The sequence below is a fragment of the Hippopotamus amphibius genome, chromosome 8, assembly GCF_030028045.1.
Source record: "Hippopotamus amphibius kiboko isolate mHipAmp2 chromosome 8, mHipAmp2.hap2, whole genome shotgun sequence".
Classification (NCBI taxonomy): Eukaryota; Metazoa; Chordata; class Mammalia; order Artiodactyla; family Hippopotamidae; genus Hippopotamus; species Hippopotamus amphibius.
In genome coordinates this window covers 134,121,982-134,129,308 of record NC_080193.1, presented here as the reverse complement: position 1 = coordinate 134,129,308, position 7,327 = coordinate 134,121,982, and the positions used below count along the sequence as shown (strand labels likewise).

Below are 7,327 nucleotides of genomic sequence, written 5' to 3'. Positions count from 1 at the left end.
TGCCTACCTACACCATCCCCACCACAACTCCTCTTTGTCCCTCTAGATGGGTCTGAACACAAATGCCCCAAATTCATAACTCAAGAATCCTTGCTGAAATTTCCCTGAGAAGGGCCTGGGAATTATGGTGATATTCTTTAGTGGACAAGACCACAAAGACAAGGATACAGAAGTTACCATGTCACCAATGAATTTCACAGTAACTTACTTTAAAACATATACGTAAACAAACATGCACAGACTCTTACCTTTTAAATGGGCCATGCTATAAAACATTATTACATACTCTGCATTTCTGTAATTGTTTTAAATCAAGCAAGTAACAGTGCTAACGTGTGTATAGAATTTACCCTGTGTCAGTCACGTGTAAACTCCTGTAATGCATGTAACAGTGGATGAGAGAAGCGCTATAGTTATCCTTACTTTTCAGGTGAAGGAACTGAAGCAAAGGCCACATACAACTAGCGTGACCAACCTCTCCTATCCTTTCCCATCCACCACCCCCAACCCAATTATTTGTTTTAATTCTGACCTTTATTTTATAGCAAATTCTTATGTACAAAGCATGTTATATAAGTCATTCTAGATTTTATAAAACTCTTAATTTATTAAATTAGATCTTTCTTTTTATTCCCTGTTGATTCTATTTGCTTCTGTGATCAGCTGTCATTTTTAAACTGTGTAGATTTTTGTATTCCCCTGCTATTAATATGATAAAGATTTTTGCATTTACTTCTTACATTGGGATAATTAGTATGCATTTCTGCATGGTGTAGACTCCCTTTCTTAATGTTTGACAAGTTTTAAGCATATTCTTGGCTTTGGGGAATAAAGCTAAGAAGTTTCAGAACAGATTTTAGTAGCTGATATTTGGTTTAAGTGAAGCCGTAGCCTGTTTCATTAGGTACTTGATTAACGATACCTAAATTATTTTTTTAGGTAGGGTCAACCTTATCCTGCTTGCTGACTTCTTTTCTCATATCACTTAGGGGTTAAATGATGTATCAGATTCAGAGATGTGGTCTATACTAGCAAAATAAAGAATTATTTGGGCCACTGACTCTCAATTTCAGGAGACACACCTTTATATAAAGAGTATTTCAGAATCACCTACAGAGAGTTTTCAGACTACTCAGGCTATCTCCCATCCTGCTCTTTCCCTCAAGACTCAGATCTCCCAGTGCTGGGATTCACTGGCAGCAGGAACTATTGGTACCTATGTTATGCCCCTCAGGAGTATGGGATGGGAAGGGCTACTGTCATTGCTATAATTACCTCAAGTTTAGATGTCCTAACATCTGATTGGTTCAGTAATCAAGAGCAAACTGAGTTTTTAGGATTATTGTAGCAATTTTTAATGTTTATTAGCATATGTCTAACCAAAGCACTTAAAGTCGTTAATATACCAAAACTGATTTAAAGAGGGAGTATTTTTGAAGTTATATGTAGGGGAAATTATATTTTCTGCTCATAGATTTAGTGCCATATAAAGGTAGAAGTTGATTTTAGGGTCACCTGGCCTGACTCCATCCTGTATAAGAACTTAAAAACGTTAAATGACTGGTCCTCAGACCAGACATGGGCTCAGAACTCTGGGACTGGTACCTGGTCCTGGTTGCTGCATCTACTATCAAGATGTTTGTCCCTCATTTTTCAAAATGATTGGTTATAATTCATTTTATTCACTTTTATAACAATGCCATAAAGCATAGGCTCAGTTTCATAATAACTGTTTACCATCTGTTATCTTTTCAGGTTGAACATGAGAAATATTGTGACCAATATCGCTTTGCTAAGGAGCAGCGAAGGATCCTGATATCAAATTGGAATAAGAATAGGAGAGACTTTCTGCAGAAGGCTGTGCTGACACTGGCGGAGGCCTGTGCAACTCACGAAATGGAAAGCACGTTGGCTAAGGACAGGAAAAAGCAACAGGAAGTGTGCGCCGATCTGAAAGCCAAGGTGAGACCCTTTGCAGAAGGTGCTTCCGTATTTGTCTGGGTATTCACTTAAGAATTTACTTTTCCCTTTTGTTCAGTTCCGACCTAAACTCCCATTTCTCTAAAAAGCTTATTTTGAGTAAAATTGTTAGTTTGAACCATATGAAATTGCAGTTCTTTAAGTCAAAAATTGTGAACAATGAACAATTTCATATGGTTCAACCTGAAGTTACTATAACAGGTGGCGAGTATTGAAGCTTTGACTGAGGATGTCCAATACTAAGCACAGATGCTGTACGTCAGCCTGAGGTGCTGGATGAAAATGCAGAGGGTAATTATAATGTCAAGGTCTGATGCTGGTTCAGGCTCCTGGGCCTCTCATTCACATTAAGGATATTTTTTTTCAAAGGTGTCAAGCTGTGAAGAGGAGGGAGGATTTGTGAAGAGATACATTGGGAAGAGCTTGATGGGATGTGTGTGTGAGCTCTCAACAAAGTGAGAGTGGGGGAGCAAATGGGGTTTTCCTCCTGTTCAGACCCAGCCAAAGGCCTCTGGGATGGCTTGGAGAGTTGAGTGAGTAACCCCTGCAGCTGGAGGCTTGAGCACTGGTGTCTGATGCTCGCAGGGAAATACAGAGGAACGGCCTCAATGGCAGAACTGAAAACGAGAGTGGCTGCTGTGTAGGGAGTAACTGCATTCCCCAGACTGGTCACGGGTGTGTGAGTCCCAGAAGGCCCCGTGTAGATATGGCCCCCCAGGAGTGTTGGAAGGGGTGTCAAACGAATTGTATCATACCTTAAACTTCTGAGTTAAGGAAGTAACAATTCCGGGTGACACTAAATCCTTACTGCTAATGTGAGAGGAATTTTTGAGCAGGTAAAAGTTACCCCTCAGGTGACTTGCCTATTTTGTGGGATGCCTGGGAGTTGTGATCTGACTCTTCCCCTTATACTTAAAGTGTAGAATGGTCTCACTGTTACCAACTGGAGGAGCTGAGACAGGACGGTGAAGTTAACCAATCACTGCTGTAGAATTCCCCAAGCAGGGGAGTGGTCGAAGCTCACAAAATTGCCCACAATGTTATTATCCATGAAACTGTTGAACCTGGAGTTGGCGACCTTCACCAGTTTTCTGGAACTTAGTAGTTCTGTAACTGCAGTAACAACTGGTTGAGAAATGAAGATACATGCAGCACACACACAAAACTGTATCAAGGTACAGCATACATAAAGTGCACAAATCTTGATTTATTGATAAATAACACAGTAGGAGGATAATGGTGCAACATGAAATTTTATTCTCTTGATAGAAAAAATAAGCTGGTAGACATTACACTATAGCAATTAATAGCATATAAAAACAAATATTTCTGTTTTAAAACATTAGAGGAAAAATGCCTGCTCTGCATTTTTTAAAACAAAATGATGTTTCTTTTGACATTGCATCAGTCTGGGACCTAAAAGCAATAGAAGCTGCGTCAAGCCTGATCTACCATGCGCTACAGAGCTAATGCATGTTTCTTCTCCATCTATGGCTGATAAGAAAAAGTGACTCTAAAAAGGGGGAGGGGCGGGGTGTGGTGGTCAGGGGCCAAGACAAGTCCTTTTATACTCCTGGTCTGTGTATACCCATTTTGTACACATTGTCATTAGGCCTTGAACTATGCTGTAAGTGATATTTTCTTTTTATTGTATTCCATTGAGGTAAACATACATGCAGTAGAGTGCACAGAACGTAAGTGTACTGTTGAGTAAAGTTTTACAAATGTATGCTGCCCATAAAAATACCACCAAGGTTTTTAGAAGATATAGAACGGCTCAGAAGGCTCCCTCATGCCTCTTCTTAACATACGCTAGCCCCACTCATAACCACTATTCTGAATTCCTCACCGTAGATTAGTTTTGTTTAATCGTGGATTTCATATGAAGCAAATCATACAGAATATACTCTTTTGTACTTCTTTCACGCATATCTGTGAGTTTCATCCTTGTCGCATGTTGCAATTATTTGTTCTTCTTTATAGCTGGGTAGTATTTCGTATACACACATGTATACATATATCACAATGTATTTGTGTGTTCTCCTGTTGATGGAAATTTGAGTGGCTTCCAGGTTGTTGCTATTATGATAATGGTGCTATGAACATTCTTGAACATGTCTTATGATGGACATAGGCCCTCGTATCTCTTGGATAAATACCTAGGAGTGGAATTGCTGGATCATAAGGCTCGTGTGTGTTTCACTTTAGTTAAATACTGCCAAATAGTTTTCCAAAGTGGTTATACAAATTTGCCAGCAGTTTCAGTTGCTCCACATCCTCCCCAACATTGGTGTTGCCAGTCTTTAATTTCCGCTAATCTGATGAATGTGAAGTTCATTATGATTTGCATTTGCATTTAGGATGAAGATGTTGAGCAGCTTTTCTTATGCCTATTGGCCGTTTGAATAGCCTCTTTTGTGAAATGGCCGCTTAGGTCCTTTGCCCATTTTTCTATTCCATTGTCTGCTCTTTTTCTTACCCATTTGTATGTTCTTTATATATTCTGTATGCAAGTTCTGTTTTTTTTTCTCCCAATTTGTAACTTTTCACACTCTTAATGTTGTTTTTGGATGAACAAAACTTCTTAATTTTAATGAAATTCTGTTTTTTTAATTTTAAATGTCTTTGAGATATGTTGTATGCCATAAAAATCACCCTTTTTAGTGTGCAGTTCTATGAGTTTTGACAAATGCTTGGCATGTAACCACCCCACACTCAGGATATGGAACTGTTCCATCACTTTCAGCAGTCCTTCATGCCTCTTTGTAGTCAACACCTCACCCATCTTCAGCCTTGGAAACTACTGATCTCTGTCCCTATAGTTTGCCTATTCTAGAATGTCATATAAATGTAACCACATAGTGTGTGCTCTTTTGAGTCTAGCTTTTTTCACTTAGGGTAATGCCTCTGAGATCCAGCCATGTTATTGTATATATCAATAGTTTGGTCCTTTTTACGACTGTGTAGTATTCCATGATGTGGGTTTATCTCAGTTTATCCATTCACTAGTTGTCTTCAGTTTTTGGCAATTAGTGTTACTTTGCTTATGGTAGGAGTAAGCTTTGGGCTTTCCCTGTGAGCCTGAGCCCAAGAGAGAGAGAGTTGCTACTCTTGCAACTTCCCTGGCAGCAGGTTCTTACTAACCACTGGCTAGCCTAGCTGGGGAAGAGGCATTCTGCTTCTTGGTTCAGCCTCAGTCTCAGGCAGGACCTATGTCCCTGGGTCTTGGTGCCAGAACCTACTCAGTGACTGTGCCCTCCTCCCCAGGGCACATGAACTCCAAACTCGCCTCAGGTCTTGCTTGTTCTTTTGAGGGAGAGAGCTTCCTGCTTCTTCCCCAGGAGAGGAGAATTTCTTTGTTCCCTTTCCCCAGCTGTAAAAGGTCTACACTTGCACCCTGGTGGGTTTGCTGCTCTGCATCCCTCCCCACTCACAGTACCTTTTGTTTGGTAGGGTTTTGTTGCTCTCTCGCTGATTTGCACAAGAGGAAAAGCCATAGGGGGCTTCCTCTGCTCACCCACCCTGACCTAGATCTTTCTTAGGAGCATTCTGTGAGGCTTATAGAGAAAAGCCTGTGAAGGGGTGTAAATTCCCCTTGAGTCTGTAGCTTCTGTGGGTTCTAGACAGAAGCTAACACTGCCACAGTAGCAAATTGTTAAAATGTAACTGTGGAATCATCACAGAGTTTTACCTGCAATCTTCTTATCCCTTCTAGAATGGCCTTGTCAGTTCTCACCTTGCCTCTCTTCCTGAAGGCATCTACCTTTCTTTAAATCTCAGGCAAGTTTATTGCCCCTTGACCTCTTTTCTCTAGTGGGTTCAAGAAAAGTTTTGATGTTGTAGGCTATTAAGCTTTTTCTAGTGGTTAAATTGGGAGCAACATTCTTTCCTGCTTTCTGGAAGGTCCTAATGAAATACTATTTATCAATCTTTTATGTGCTCTATTTAAGAAATCATAGACTAGTGGCATGAGGTCATTTATAAAGGACTGAGATTTTTCTGTCCAACAAGGCTCCTGCCAGAGGTTTGGGCTCCACCCAAAGCAGTGAGGTGGAACAGCAATAAGTGGGAACCTGAAGGTGGAAGAGAACTAGCTAAAGGAAAATGTGTATGGGGAATTTTTCCAGGAACAGTCCAAACAACAAAACTGATAGAAGGGCAAGAGTCAGCATTAAGCACCTGCCGTGTTTACTGAGGACAGCATCGGTCACCAGTCCAATGAGAACTCTGCTTCTCCCCTTTACCTCTCCTCCCCTTTACCCTGCCACTCCTGGACTCTGATGGTCTAAGCATGTAGGGAATGAAAGGAAATGTCATCTTCTGAATAAAGAGGGAAGAGTTGCTTCATCTCTTAGAACTGGACAATTTAATTTTGAATCAAGACTGCATTTTGTGACTTAAAGTGACTGTGGGACCCTCTGTAACCCAAGAGTGAGCCACAGGTTCTGCTCAGTTTTCACCTAGTGACAGGAGGAACATATGAATGGGGGACGGAGGCGATGCTGTGCTTTGATTATTTCCTACACATCAAGCTGCCCAATGTATCAGGCATACTCTGCGGAGTGCCCCCAACATCTCAAGCATTCAAATAGATGCCTTATAGGCATTTTCCGATATTACCCTCAACGACAAATCCTGGTTACGATATGCAAGGGGTACTGTAGAGCACCCACCCATGAAATCAGGGGCTGGGGTCAGTGGAGGCAACACAGTATGGAGTCTCCTGAGACACACGGTCATAAGATGGTGAACACCTATTTCTGAACTTTTGGAGATGCAGCCTCCAAACAGTGCATATGGACAGGGAGTGAAGAAATTGGAACATAAAGTAAATCGTGGTACAATGGATTCTATTTTCCATAGAGACAGTGTTATCGTTGGAGTTTGTGTTCCTGACTAAGGACTGAGGCTCAGTAAATTATAGCTCGGACCAAAAATATATCAGAAAAGAAAAGGGGTAACTCTACCAATTCTGTAGTCATTAAAAACATTAAATTATGCTCATATTTTTTTTTTTTTCTTAACCTGGAAAGAAACCTGGAGATTTATCCCTAGTCTTCATTTTACAAGTCTGAAAGCTGAAGTCCTGAAAGATAAAGCGACCTGCCTTAAAGTTCACGCCAGCTCATTGGGTTTGAAATTCAATATTATCTCTGCCCTACACAGCTTTGCATACCAGAATTTTTTCAAAATAATAGAAGGTATTTATTATACTGCAGGCCCCAATGTGCTATAAAATAGACTCACAGAATGTGAAAAATATTACTTCATTGTATCATAAATTTGACCTTTCTAAAACCAACATGCTAGCTATAATAAACATTAGTTAAACATTTAACCATAATTT

General features: G+C 40.4%; 1 non-coding gene across 1 annotated transcript; it reads left to right on the top strand.

Moving 5' to 3' along the window:
* Positions 1-2,731: 2,731 nt before the first annotated feature.
* On the top strand, positions 2,732-2,880 carry LOC130859765 (U12 minor spliceosomal RNA). The gene has a single exon (XR_009055309.1). It is a non-coding gene; the product is annotated as a U12 minor spliceosomal RNA (small nuclear RNA).
* Positions 2,881-7,327: the final 4,447 nt, after the last annotated feature.